General features: G+C 41.4%; 1 long non-coding RNA gene across 1 annotated transcript; it reads right to left on the bottom strand.

Annotated features, from left to right (window-relative positions):
- Positions 1–9,969: 9,969 nt before the first annotated feature.
- LOC311435084 lies at positions 9,970–12,914 on the bottom strand. Its single transcript, XR_014691920.1, has 3 exons — positions 12,845–12,914; positions 10,125–10,256; positions 9,970–10,035 (listed from the first exon to the last, which is right to left on the bottom strand). It is a non-coding gene; the product is annotated as an uncharacterized lncRNA (long non-coding RNA).
- Positions 12,915–13,212: the final 298 nt, after the last annotated feature.

Here is a 13,212-nt window from a genome sequence, read left to right as displayed (position 1 = left end):
GCACAGTCCATTCCAATCAGTTCAAACCACTTCCCAGCACAGAAATGCATCAAGTCAAGAAATATCTGTACCGTATGAGTCAGTTTGATTCCAGCCTGACACATACATTGGCAGTATGCAGTCCTGGGGTGTCAAAAATGAGTTAATATCTGGATTGGAAAAGGGGGGCTAGGAGCCATCACAGCCCACAGGGAGGGGGGATAGCAGTGATCATCTGGCCCTCTGAAAGCCCCTTACCACCTCCCTGCTGGCCTGACCAGCCTTCAGTTTGGAAAAAGAAAACTCTGTCTGGCTTGTTGCCATTAGAAATCACTCAAATTGCTCTGAATGTTGATGTAAGTTCAATGGAAGCATCACTGCAAAATCCCCTTTTCCCTTATTTAATTGGACACAAACATTTGTTTCATTATTGAAACTTGCCATTGAAGATAGGAACATACAAGTCTACTGATGACAACATTTTGGGAAGCCATTAGCACTGGTACAAAGTGGGAGGGGAAAAAACCTCCCATGCAGACCCAGCAGCATTTTGTACCTGTTTTTGCTCGGGTTTAAAGGGTTAAATTGCAAAGTATGGGAGGAAGAGTTCCTGTCTTTTCCACCTTGAAATAAATAAATATACATTTAGAAATATTTAGGTCTAGCTGTTCAAGATACAAAAAGTGGGCTCATGAAAGGTTTTAAAGCACTCTTACAGGTTCGTCTCTCTAAAAACATACAGGATCTTTTGGCTGTTTCCTTTAAACAGCAGGACTGACTATCAGTCTTGTGCTATATTTTGATGAATCAGTAAGTTTTTTTTGTTTGTTTGTTTGTTTGTTTTTTCTTTTTTTTTTTTTTTAGCAAAGTTTCTTTAACCACAACTACCAGCTCATCCAGCTGGTGCAAGCCGTGGTAGTGCCGGTGAAGCCTACGAAGGTACTCCAGCCCATATCACCTAAGGACCATGACCCAAACATTTTTGTGCTCTACTCAGATGCAGTGACACAAGGATGAATTTTGAATTAAGTCATGTCACAAATGTGTAGCCTCCTTAATCCTACATGGTCACACAGAGCTCCACAAAAGGCCCAGGACAGTGTCTTCTGCCTGAAGAGGAGATTCCCTGGTTTGACAGAGGACATGGCCAAAATCCTACTGGAAGACAGCTGGCAACCCTGTCCTTCCCTCATTATGTTGAGTGACCTTCATGCAAAAGTAAAGCTGCTGCACTTCAGGTATGTTTCTTACATAGACACGGTAGGGCATAGTAATTCATGCTTGATATGAGTTGCAGGTTGAGGATGAAGAGCATCAGTGAACCAAACATTAATTGGCTACCACGCTGAATGGAAATAAGCAAGAGATATCCTGCTTTTAAGTAGAGCACATCCAGCCAGGAAAGTATATAAAAGTTATTAAATGTCAGGCTGGCAGTGCTCGGAAGGCTCTGCTCTAGATTTTTATACTCAAAAGATTTGAGAGCTATGGGTTTGATGAAGGATGGAAACAATAAGGTTACGTTTATGTAAGTATTACAGTGCCTTAAATTGAAGATAAGCAATCACGAGTTAGCAAGAACATGCTATTGGGACAAACCAACAGTACTCAGAGCAGAAAACAGTCAGAACAGGAGCCAGTGTAATTGTCCAGAAATAAGGTACAGATATTTGTTGCATTAGATATTATGAGACTCGGTATAACAATCACTCAGAACTTATGTGGCACATTACGTGGCACATTTGGATCTGGGAGTATTGGTTGATAGTCAGCTGAATATGAGCCAGCAGTGTGCTCAGGTGGCCAAGAAGGCCAAGAGCATCCTGGCTTGTATAAGAAGCAGTGTGACCAGCAGGTGTAGGGAAGTGATTGTCCCCCTGTACTCGGCTCTGGTGAGGCCGCACCTCGAGTACCGTGTTAAGTTTTGGGCCCCTCGCTACAAGAAGGACATCGAGGTGCTTGAGCGGGTGCAGAGAAGGGCGACAAAGCTGGTGAGGGGCCTGGAGAACAAGTCCTATGAGGAGCGGCTGAGGGAGCTGGGCTTGTTCAGCCTGGAGAAAAGGAGGCTCGGGGGCGACCTTATTGCTCTCTACAGATACCTTAAAGGAGGCTGTAGTGAGGTGGGGGTTGGCCTGTTCTCCCATGTGTCTGGTGACAGGACGAGGAGGAATGGGCTAAAGTTGCACCAGGGGAGTTTTAGGTTGGAACTTAGGAAGAACTTCTTTACCGAAACGGTTGTTAAATATTGGAACAGGCTGCCCAGGGAAGTGGTGGAGTCACCATTCCTGGAGGTCTTTAAAAAACATTTAGATGTAGAGCTTAGGGATATGGTTTAGTGGAGGACTGGTTAGCGTTAGGTCAGAGGTTGGACTCGATGATCTTGAGGTCTCTTCCAACCTAGAAATTCTGTGTGTGTGTGTGATTCAGCATCGTAAGAGAAACTGTGCAGGACGTGGAGCTCCTAGCTTCTGACCTGGGGCCTTTACAGAGGACCTCTCCTTCCTTCAGTGACAAACTGAGAACCTTAGAGCATCTCACACAGCAGCTATTTCATCCTCACAACCCTGGGTGGTGAATTACAGATTATTTCTGCTTTTTACTTTACAATCATAAAACCAGAATGGCTAAATGACTTCACCAAGCAAAGGGAAATGCATGCCAGAAACAGGACAAACCTTTTTTCTTCAGTCTCTGCAAACCTAAACGTGGGAGGTCTCATTTTTTATTTTATTTGTTCATCTGGGTAGTTGATGTAGGTGTAGGGAGTGTGGCAAGAAGGGCTACACAACAGATAACTGTCCCAAAGAGCAGCATATATCCGTAATCCATCAAGGAATTAATACAAGTTGACAGAAGATGCTTGGGTTACTGTGTAGGGAGGATACAGCGATCAATATTTCATCCTTGACAGCTCAAAACTCAATAGCACAGCTCAGCTGGAAGGGACCTTCACCAGAGATCCTAAATACACACAGCATGAACTGAACACACACCACTGCTCATGGCTGTATGCTTGCCCTGTTAAGTACTTCATCAATTAAAAACGCACGTGAGGTGATAACCACTCCCTTACCTGAGGCACCCTGCTTTCTGTTACTGGTTAGGTGCATGGGCCTTGTGCTGACCATGAGCCCTGGCCAGTTAATTCCCAGGATGCGTCAAGCTGTCAGCATTGGCTTTGTTGCTCCTGATGGCACTTTGTGCTGCTGAGACCTCCTGACACGGAGCCCTGCTGGTGTAATGCAGCCAAGGGGCCTGGGCAGGATGCTAGTGATGCAGTGATGCTGCCGCAGGGCGCGGGTGTTGCAGCACGGGCACAGCCTCATGGCCCTGCAATGACATCCTGGGGGGGTGAGGACCTCCTCTTCCTCACACCTTCATTATTTCACAGTCCCCAGGAACTTCTGAGATGTGAGGACTTTGACCTGCGTGGCTATATTTCGTCTGAAGCTAGCAGCTGCTGTAGCTCTGAGGTGGAGGCTGTGAAGGAGGCTCCCTGCCCATGAACTCTGAAACACAAGGTCAGCCAGCAGTTCCTTTATTTCCAGAGTAAGATGAGCCATTCTGGGGGTGAATTAACCTGTCTAGCTGATACGTAGCTCATTATGATGTCCAACCCCATTTTTGTTCGGGGAAGTAAACCTGATCTGTTGGAAACAATATCTAGGGCTTTTATGCAGTAATTATAGCGAACTAAGATCTGTTTTTTTAAATGAAAGTGATGACAATGCTTTATGGAATGAGTAGCGACAGAGCTGATTTAGATCCTTTATACTGCTAATGAAATGTGAATAAGTAGGAGTCTCATTATCTACACTTTAGTGTGTGCCTTAGATTGCTCATTATCCTACCACGTTGTGAATTGGTGCTTGTGCATGTGTGTGATCCTAATGGTTTTTATACAAAAAGCTTCGAGCTTTGTTTAGTAAGTGGTGTTTTAATCATTATATTTTGGTTATAAGTATAATATCTGGCTATGCACTATCCGAATACAGTGCCTAATGGTTTGCAGCTTCAAAGAAAATAAAGAAGATTTGAACAAAAGCTAGATTCTCCTGGGAGGGGAAAAAAAAAAAAATCACATAATTTATGCAAACCCTTTTATCATGTAATAGTTAGCATTTTCCAAGCATTCACAGTGTGGAACTTGGAAAATGAGACTTTTAAACAATTTGAATCTCTTGCATTCATAATGCAGGGAAAGAGCAGAGAAGGTAACCTGTTGACCACATGTGGCTGGGGGAGAGGAGAGGAGAGGAGAGGAGAGGAGAGGAGAGGAGAGGAGAGGAGAGGAGAGGAGAGGAGAGGAGAGGAGAGGAGAGGAGAGGAGAGGAGAGGAGAGGAGAGGAGAGGAGAGGAGAGGAGAGGAGAGGAGAGGAGAGGAGAGGAGAGGAGAGGAGAGGAGAGGAGAGGAGAGGAGAGGAGAGGAGAGGAGAGGAGAGGAGAGGAGAGGAGAGGAGAGGAGAGGAGAGGAGAGGAGAGGAGAGGAGAGGAGAGGAGAGGAGAGGATGAAGCATAACCATGCATAAGGCATCCTGCTATCCAGGATGGCACAGTTTAGCACCTTGCTTCTCCTGCCTCCTGTACCCTTCACACCGGTTCCTCCTGAAGTCCTATCAGCTGCTGCTGGCAACAAAACATGTCCAATCTGAACCAACAAGATGTCACAGATGAGTGTGCATTGGAGCAGCTAACGTCTTTATCGGTACACCCAAGAAGACCCAGAAATTATTAAAATAAATAATAATAATGAGGTGGGTTTTTTTGTTTGTTTTGTTTTGTTGTCTCCCCACAAAGCTCCAAGGAACCCTTACAGAACTTCTTTTCAAGTGTGACAGGGTTGGACTTACATTTTCTTCGTTGTTTCTGTAGTGCCTCATGGCTTAATTAGACCTGCTGGATGTCTCTCTGCCATCTGCTCCCTTCCAAAAGCCAGCACCTGTCAGCACAAGCTCCAACACTGACTCTCTGATGACTGGCAGAATATATTTCCTCCTTCCTAGGTCCTTAAAAAACAGTGCCTGGGAGAAATAGAGCACTCTGACTTTTCAGTTGGATTCTTCTTGTTCTGCAATATCAGATCTGTTTCACAGTGAAACTGGGGGAAATGGTACGATAGAGTGAGGATAAATATTTTAAGGTGAAAAAAAAATAATATATATATATATAAACCCTTATGAATAAAACAAAGCCTTGGTTTCTATTTAATAGGACTTAATTTCTTCAAAAGCCTTGCACACACCTTCAGCATACAGATGGAAGCCAGCATGCACAGTGTCACTCCACCTCCCACATGATCTTCTGTGGCCAGCTTTCTCTCTTGATGAGGATTTGGGTAGCAGTGCTGTTGGGGGATGTACCCAGAACCTGTGGGCTCTAACCACATCCCATCACACGACACAGATCCTTGTGAGGGTCTTCCCCAGCACTCATGCCTGCAAAGCCTGGGCTCATTTCTCCTTTTACACCTCCAGGTGAGCAGACCTGCCCCGTCTGGCCCCTGCCATCCCCAGACAAGCCAGGGTTCCCCATGTGGTTGTGTTAAACCTCAGGCAGGACAGCAGCCACATAGTTGCTAAGCCAACGGTGCCATGGCACACTAAATAAGATAGCAGTCAGCCATCAACTTGTCATACATGTACACGTGTAAACAGGACACAGCTCCTTTCCTCCTGCCTTTTTTTTTTATGGCTTTTATGTCTTGGATGTATGACCACTAAGTGTTTGAAGGTTACCAAGGGAGGATGTTTTTCTAATATCAAAGACTCACTTGGACCTGGGAGGTAATAGAGGCTCGTTTTAAGAGATGACTTCCAGTTTGCATGTACATGTATTTACTGGAAACAAACCATTAATCTAAAATGGATGGGGGCCAAAACTTCTTCAGTGAAATCCTGGCCCCATCAAAGTCAGTGGGAATTTTGCCATTGCCCACGCATCCACCACATCTTTTCTTCAGTAGAGAAACTGGAAACTATTAACGTTGTACAGACAACAAATCAAGCAAGCAAAAGCTCTAGAACAAAGGCAAAAGTGGATGCAAGGTCTACCACAATGTGCTGCTTCTGTGGATGAACCTATGAAAGGTTCAGTTAATGCTTAGACATTATAGCGATAGCTGCAATGTTAATTAAATCAGAATCACCTTGGAGATTCTCCCTCACAGCCAAAAAGAGCCAACAGCTACCAATTTCTCAGACACAATTTCTCAGACACATGGTACGTCAATGAAGCTCTGAACAAAATTTTAAGGATGAACAACATAAACTAGGACTTTTGCCCATGATTACATGAGAATTTACTTCATGAGCATTTGCTATTGCATCCTAGTATCACACAAATTTTAGACATCAATCATGCCTTTAAAAAATGAGCATTATTGTGCTCTGCTTTTTTGTATCAGTTGAGATCTATGCTGGTTTTCCTCTTTCTTCAACATTTCACTGTTTTTACTAAACATTATTTATCTCACATTTCTGAATTTTTATAACAAGAGCATACTGATCAACCATTTCATCTCTGTTCATCTTGCAGATCATTGCTATGTGTGGGGGCTGCAAGTCAGAAAGTTAAACTTCCTAGCTTTTCTAAAAAGGAAAGGAATGAAACAAGCAGATGATTTTTATCTTATTTTTTTCCAAATCTGTGCCTTCTTGAAAAAGTAGGCAAAACCACACAGCTATATCCTGGTGAATGCATTTGCATCTTCAAGTAACAGAACTGAATTCAGGTGTTTCTATATGTCACTGCATCGAAGAGTATTTATCCACCCTTAGAGGGGTATTGAAATCAAACCAAAATTTTGATCTTTCCAGAATGCAAATGGACTGATTTTATGAAAGAGAATAGAAAATGTTTTTCTGTTTGTTTGTTTGTTTGTTTTGCTACAGCAAGAGCTGAGACACCAGCAGTAAAGGACATATTTGAAATTATGTAAGTGCCCAAAAGTATGTAAGTACCTCGCAGATTTTCAACATATGTAGGGATCTAGACAACTTTGAAGTTAGCATTGGAGGGGGAGACAGACAACTGGGCATTTCTGAAAAATCACAGTGGGCACCTGAAAACAGCTGGCACCAAACACTCAGACAGCATATCCGAGTTTTGGGTTTTTGGAAAGTCTTCTTCTACAGGATAATGGGCTCCAGTCAATACTGAATTTCCCAGAGGGAAGGGATTCAGGATTCTTGCTCCATCCTGTCACATCCAGATTCCCACAGCACACACCTTGTATTTATGGAAGCTACCATCTTTTGAAATCCAAATTAATCACATATCATTCAATCAATTCTTTGATTAACATACTTGTTATTGTTGTTGTTGTTTTACTTATCAAATATAGTTAAAGCATACATCCAGTCTTATTTTTTCAAAGTTCCATTAAAAATTACACCTGAGGTTGAGTTATCCTCTGCTAGTCCATGAATGTCACATAGACAGCAGAGCATTGGAAACAGCAAGCGTCAGGTAGAGAGAAAATAATTACATCTAAATATTCAGAAAGATCATAACATATCCTGTATGTTCATCTACGAGCGCAGTTTGCATTATGGTTCTGTTTAAATTCAGCAGTAAGTGGTAATGTAAGCTATTGGTAAATCATGTGCTGTGGGAGATAAGTAGTTTAGCTTGAGCTGAGAGAGCAGAGTCATTATCTGGCAAAAGTCTAACTATGCCATATTAAAAGTAATAAAAGTTCATACTGCTGTTAAATATTCAAAAGCTCAAAGCATTTATAATACCAAGACTCCTGGTTTACCAACACAATAAAATGTTCCCAGCCTTTCAGGTTTTTACTCCATCAAATTCATTTGTTACTGTAGTTTCAATGGCATTTCTAATTTACTTTCTCATCCTGCTTTTGTAGGATGAGATGACTTCTGATAATTAGCTCATACTTGTTGATAGACTGTTAGGAGTGGTTGAAAGAAAACAACAAAATGCTTTCAAAAATATTAATTTCATTTGTAAGATGATTGGTTGCAAAAACCTTACTTGTTTTATGTGTCCATTTTGAGTTTTCATTAGAAACATTAGCCCAAGACTCGAAAATTACTGCTTGTTTCCTTTAATGAAAAATTCAAGTTTTTCTAGACACCCAGACCATTGCCAAACATCACTAGCAATATCTGGCAGCAAAATGAGCTACATTATGAATAAATATACCAACATTTAGAACTTAATTCCAGAGCAATTTACCGATGTTAATCAGCTAGATCATTGGAAAGGCAAGAAGATAACTCTTTAGTCACTGGACCAGAGTCTTTTGGGTTTTATCTATTGAACTGAAATGTCAGTGTTTGACACTTTTCCACCACAACAGGAACTAGATACCCTATGTGCAATGGATGTGGGGAGTTAGGATCCAGAGAACAAGGTCACAGAAACTGCTGGACATGGTGCTAGCAGCAGAAGACTGAAGGGGACACCCATGTTCACCTCCCCTGGCCAGGCATCTCCATTTGACTCACATTCAGAGCAGAAATCCTGGCTTTGGAGCTTAGTGTTTGGGTCAGGTTGTGGCCTCTTAGAAATTTGGAAGGCCTTCTCTTGACCAACACTATGCCTTGCCAGGCATTTCCTAGGCTATTTACCAGGGTTATATGAAACCTAGCTTCAGGTTTCCCCTCCACCTGTCTTGCTTACATCAAGCCCTAACCTTGGGTTATATGTGTTTTGAAATGGGGCCCTCAGACATTTCTCTTGCATAAGAAGATATTCCTACTTAAGTTGGAGGTGGGTATCCATACTTCCCGTGTAAACACACAGCCCATTAAGTCACGCTTGTCAATACAATATACAGATTTCCCCAGTCCTGTTTCACTCTTCTGTAGAAATACACTACTGATCTTGACAATGAGAGTTTACATCCCATCATGCAGATAAGAGGGCATCCATGTGTCTTTAAGGTCTTGACCGAGGACAGGAATCAGTGCGTTATTGGGCAAGGAGCCTCACTCCCACCCAAACTCTGCAGCTGATACAAGTGCTTCACTTGGAGTTAAGCAAGACACAAATAATTCAGATTTTAAAATGTTGGTTCCCCATACTATGACAGCACATAGTCAGCGCCCACTCCTGGACTCATTTTCAGGCTGGCTTAAGTGACAGGTCTCTGCATATCAGCCTTGTAGGTATTTCACTCTCCTTGCACGTGGGCAGCTCGGGTCTGTACACTCCTTGAGTTACCGAAAGTCAGGTACAGCCTCCTTTGTGATAACTAGCCTGCAATGTGTTTGTCTGCCTTCTGGATTTGGAAACACATTTGACTTGTGACCCTGAAATTAGACACCTCAATCTTGCTGGCCCTTTTCCCTATCAGCATATCTTACCATTTGCACTAAGCTCACAGGAAAAGATGATAGTAGGCTGGTGAGAAATGGGTATGCACCTCACTATGCAAATACTAGCCCACAAAGACAGATAATTTCCATAATGGATCAAAACTCCAGCTCCCTCCAGCTAGTTTCTGAAGGTTAATATCAGTACCCACATGCTGAAAAGAAATGCTGCAGGAATTAAGCCAGAATTAAATTTTGTTCCTTATCTTCATTTCTGAAGGTTATTTTACGGCACAAGACCTCACCTCCGAGACCCATGGAATTACTTGTGTCTCCATAAGACTTTTCTTGGCCATGTGATTGTATGTTATTATTCACAGGCATGCTTTGACAACATTTCAGCCCAGCTACACATGGAGCCAGCAGCTTCCACATGCTCACCCACCTGTGAGAAAGAGCACTGTTGAGCACTTTTTACAATTTATTGTGCTTTAAATCTTAAGATAAAGATTATTCGACATTTTCATCTATAGCTATTGTAGCTATAGATCCAACTTGTTGGATCTAATTGGACTTCCATGTTATATTTGCTTCTCCTTAGTAAAGTCTAAGGCCTCAGGTCTTCCTTACAATTCCCAAGCTCCCTGCAGGTTTATCAGGTCATGCCTCCACTTAAACTTTTCCTCCACTTAAACTGCCACGAGGTTTCACCTGCATTAAGATCAGGTTTCCTTCTGCCTCATCAGGCATCTGCAGCAACTTCCCTTCACCTAAACTGGGATGAAGGAAGAAGAAAATCCCCAAACCCTGTGTCTGAGCAGTTGTTACTCCCCAGTCACATCCTTCCCAATCCCTGTTACCCACGTGAGCACATCTCCTGCCAGGGGATCCAGGAGGGAGCAATGACTCCTGTCAGGTGGCCTTCTACCAGGCATCCACTTTCTTGATAAACCTTGGAGCAAGAGGCAGCCCATTGGTTTTGTAATTGCATTTCACCTAAGACAATTAGGAAATTGAAACAATTAATCTCAGTTAAAACTTTGTAATTCTAGCCAAAACATTCTTCATTTAGTCTGTAGCCCAATCTCTTGGAGCTGCCCTCCAGGCTGAGCACTGGGAGAAGCCCCAAGAAATACTTTAATCCCCATTTTCCTCTTTTTTTTTTTTTTTTTAATAGACATGTCAAGATAACATCATCCATAGTGTATCACTGTCTGTAATACATTTTTTTCTTACATTTTGCTAATATTTTTTTTTGCATGTGTGTGTTGCACAGTAATATTCAACTTTGTACTCCTGCTATTTAAATTTCATTTGATGTTATTCTAATTGCCTGTAATTTTAATTGCAAAATCATGAAGGATTTTATCAAATGGGTTTTGGACCCCCAAATAAATGACATCACCCAGTCCTGCTTCAGCTCTGATTTTATTAATATGCTGATGGAATTTTAGATAGATTACTAAAGCACGATTTTCTTTGCAAAAGCCTTTCTGCCTAGTCCTTATGGCACTTGTACTTGAACATTTTATTATTCTATTTTTAGTTAGCATTTCAGTCAGTTTCCTGGTATTAAAATGAGGGTCTGGCACGAACGCTCAGGGAGATCCTTGCAGACCTGCTGGTAGGTATGATTAAGGCTGGTTGAAAATTTTCCATCAAAACTCTCAGTTAATGAAAACTGGTCTATGACTCATAGACATTATGATAAGCGCCACTTTTTCACAGACATTTTCATTGAAAGAAAAGCAAATGCCTCTAAAGCCATTTCCAATGGTGAGTAGAAGCCCCAAACACTTTTTCTTGCAGATATTTTCCTAGGGTGGCAGAGGATCTGATTTTTTTAAAAAATATATATTTATTTTTGTTTGTTTGTTGTTTTTTCTTTTCCTAGAAAATAAATAGTTTCATGGAGAACCTATAGGCTGCTGGAAAAATAAGTGTTATCCATGTTGTGCTTCACACCCTACAGGGTTGGATCCCCAGTCCATAATGCTACAGAGATTCAGATGAAGCCTGAAGACCCTATAGACGCTCTACCTTGCATTATTCCTCTCCTGGTGCCTCTACAACATGCCCATCTCGCCACAATACTGTTGTTAAAAGAGAGATTAAAAAAATAAATAATTAAATAAAAATAAAAACAAGCAGTGGCCAAGAGCAGATTTATTCTTTAAAGGAGAAGATTAAGTTGGAAAATGGAAAATTTACCGTCCTCTGAAACCTGGCAGAAAAGAACCAGGTATTAAGAGAGTTTGTGTTTCTTTAGCACTGTTCCCATAAGATAGCAGGCTCTGTAGTGCCAGGGTTGCCATGGTTCTCACTATTGATTAGTAAATAGCACTGTTAAGTCCCAGGTAAATAGTTAATGACTGGCAGTTCTGAAATAGATGTAGGGTATTTAGGCTTTTAATTTTATTTTTTTTTTTCATATAAATAGAGGCTAGTTGAACATTTGAACCTGAGCTTAAATTTTCTTCTAGCTATTTCTTTGTGTTTTGTTAAGTAAGCGTATCCCAATAGTTGGTGTGTGCAAGAAAAAGGAGAATGACAAATAAATCATAATTAAAAACAGGACTGGTCCAGAGTCAAGACACATCTAGCCAAGGGAGACGAAGGGAGAAAGAAAGAGCTGGTTAACAATAAAAGAAATATTGGATTATTTCAGAGAAAGGAAAAGAAAATAAAAAAAAGAAAAAAAAAAAAGGCATTTCTAAAAACTGCAGCTCTAGATCACTAGAAATAAATAGACTTCTCTCTCCACCTTAGCAGTTTCACTTACCAGGTTACCAGTTTTGCTGCTAAACACCATCAACTAAAAGCTCTGAAAATGTTCTTCAGGCATGCATTGAGCTGCATATTCTTGGGAGATGATGGAGAAAAGGTCTGAGTATTAAATTTGCCTGATGCCACAGCATTCTCTGCAGGAGGAGCAGTACCAGAGCCCAAACACATACCCCTGCACAAAATCAACTTTGGTAGGTTACAGAATGAAGCGAGAGATGGGCTTTGAGTTCCTGGGGACATCAGATGATTAGAGTAAACCACATATGCCATAAATTGATGTCATTTATAATGTTTCCCTGTTTGTCATGCAAATCAATGTGATGGTGCTTTTGGATGTGGTGGCTGGATGTGAGCATAAGCATCTTGGCTGATTTTTCTGCAATATTTGCCTATTTGTCCATAAAAACAATTGTAAGTGAGGCGGTGTTGGCATGAAAGGTATACAGGGATTTTCAACACTCAGGCTCACACACGCATGCTTGTACATGCAAAAAAAATAATAATAATAATAAAAAAAAAATACTTCTACTACAACTTACACCAGAAAGGTCAATCCTCTATTTACATAGCTGCAGACATTCAGTTAGGAGCAGAAACACTGCCACAAGATTTAGGTGACCCTTGACATGCAACATGAACAAATAAGGAGCAGTCACAGCTCAAAATCATTCATGGAAAGGAGATCATAACCAGCGAACAGTTAGGGGTGTTTGCTTTTGTGGATGTGAACTGGTACAGGTAATTCACGTATTAATAAAAGGAAGTCTAGTCTGGATGAAATAAATCTGTATAGTTACCGCAGCAGCAGCAGTACCGTAATGGCAATTTAGATCAACTGCGAATCTGATCCAAGCCTGGATAAAAAGGAATCTGAAAATAGAAAGGGAAAAAAAAAAGGGGGGGGGGAACTAAATTAAATGAGTGAATTGTTTACTACTGATTGTTTGCTCAGCTCTGTTTAGGAACAAAATGCTAACGAATAAAAACAAATTACCGGCAGCCAGTTGCCCAAGGTAACAAACGTTCTGCTCAGCTTGTTACTTAAGCATAGAAAGCAAAGTTAAACACTGACTAAATTAACCCAAATGAAAAGATGTTAGTAGTGCCAAACGGGAAGCCTGGCAATGAAAGTTCTCAGAGTGGTTGTGTTAGAAATTAGGCCTCA

This window comes from Aythya ferina (assembly GCF_964211825.1).
Source record: "Aythya ferina genome assembly, chromosome: 3".
NCBI lineage: Eukaryota > Metazoa > Chordata > Aves > Anseriformes > Anatidae > Aythya > Aythya ferina.
The sequence above is the reverse complement of the archived record's forward strand: the minus strand, read 5'-3'. Positions and strand labels throughout refer to the sequence as shown.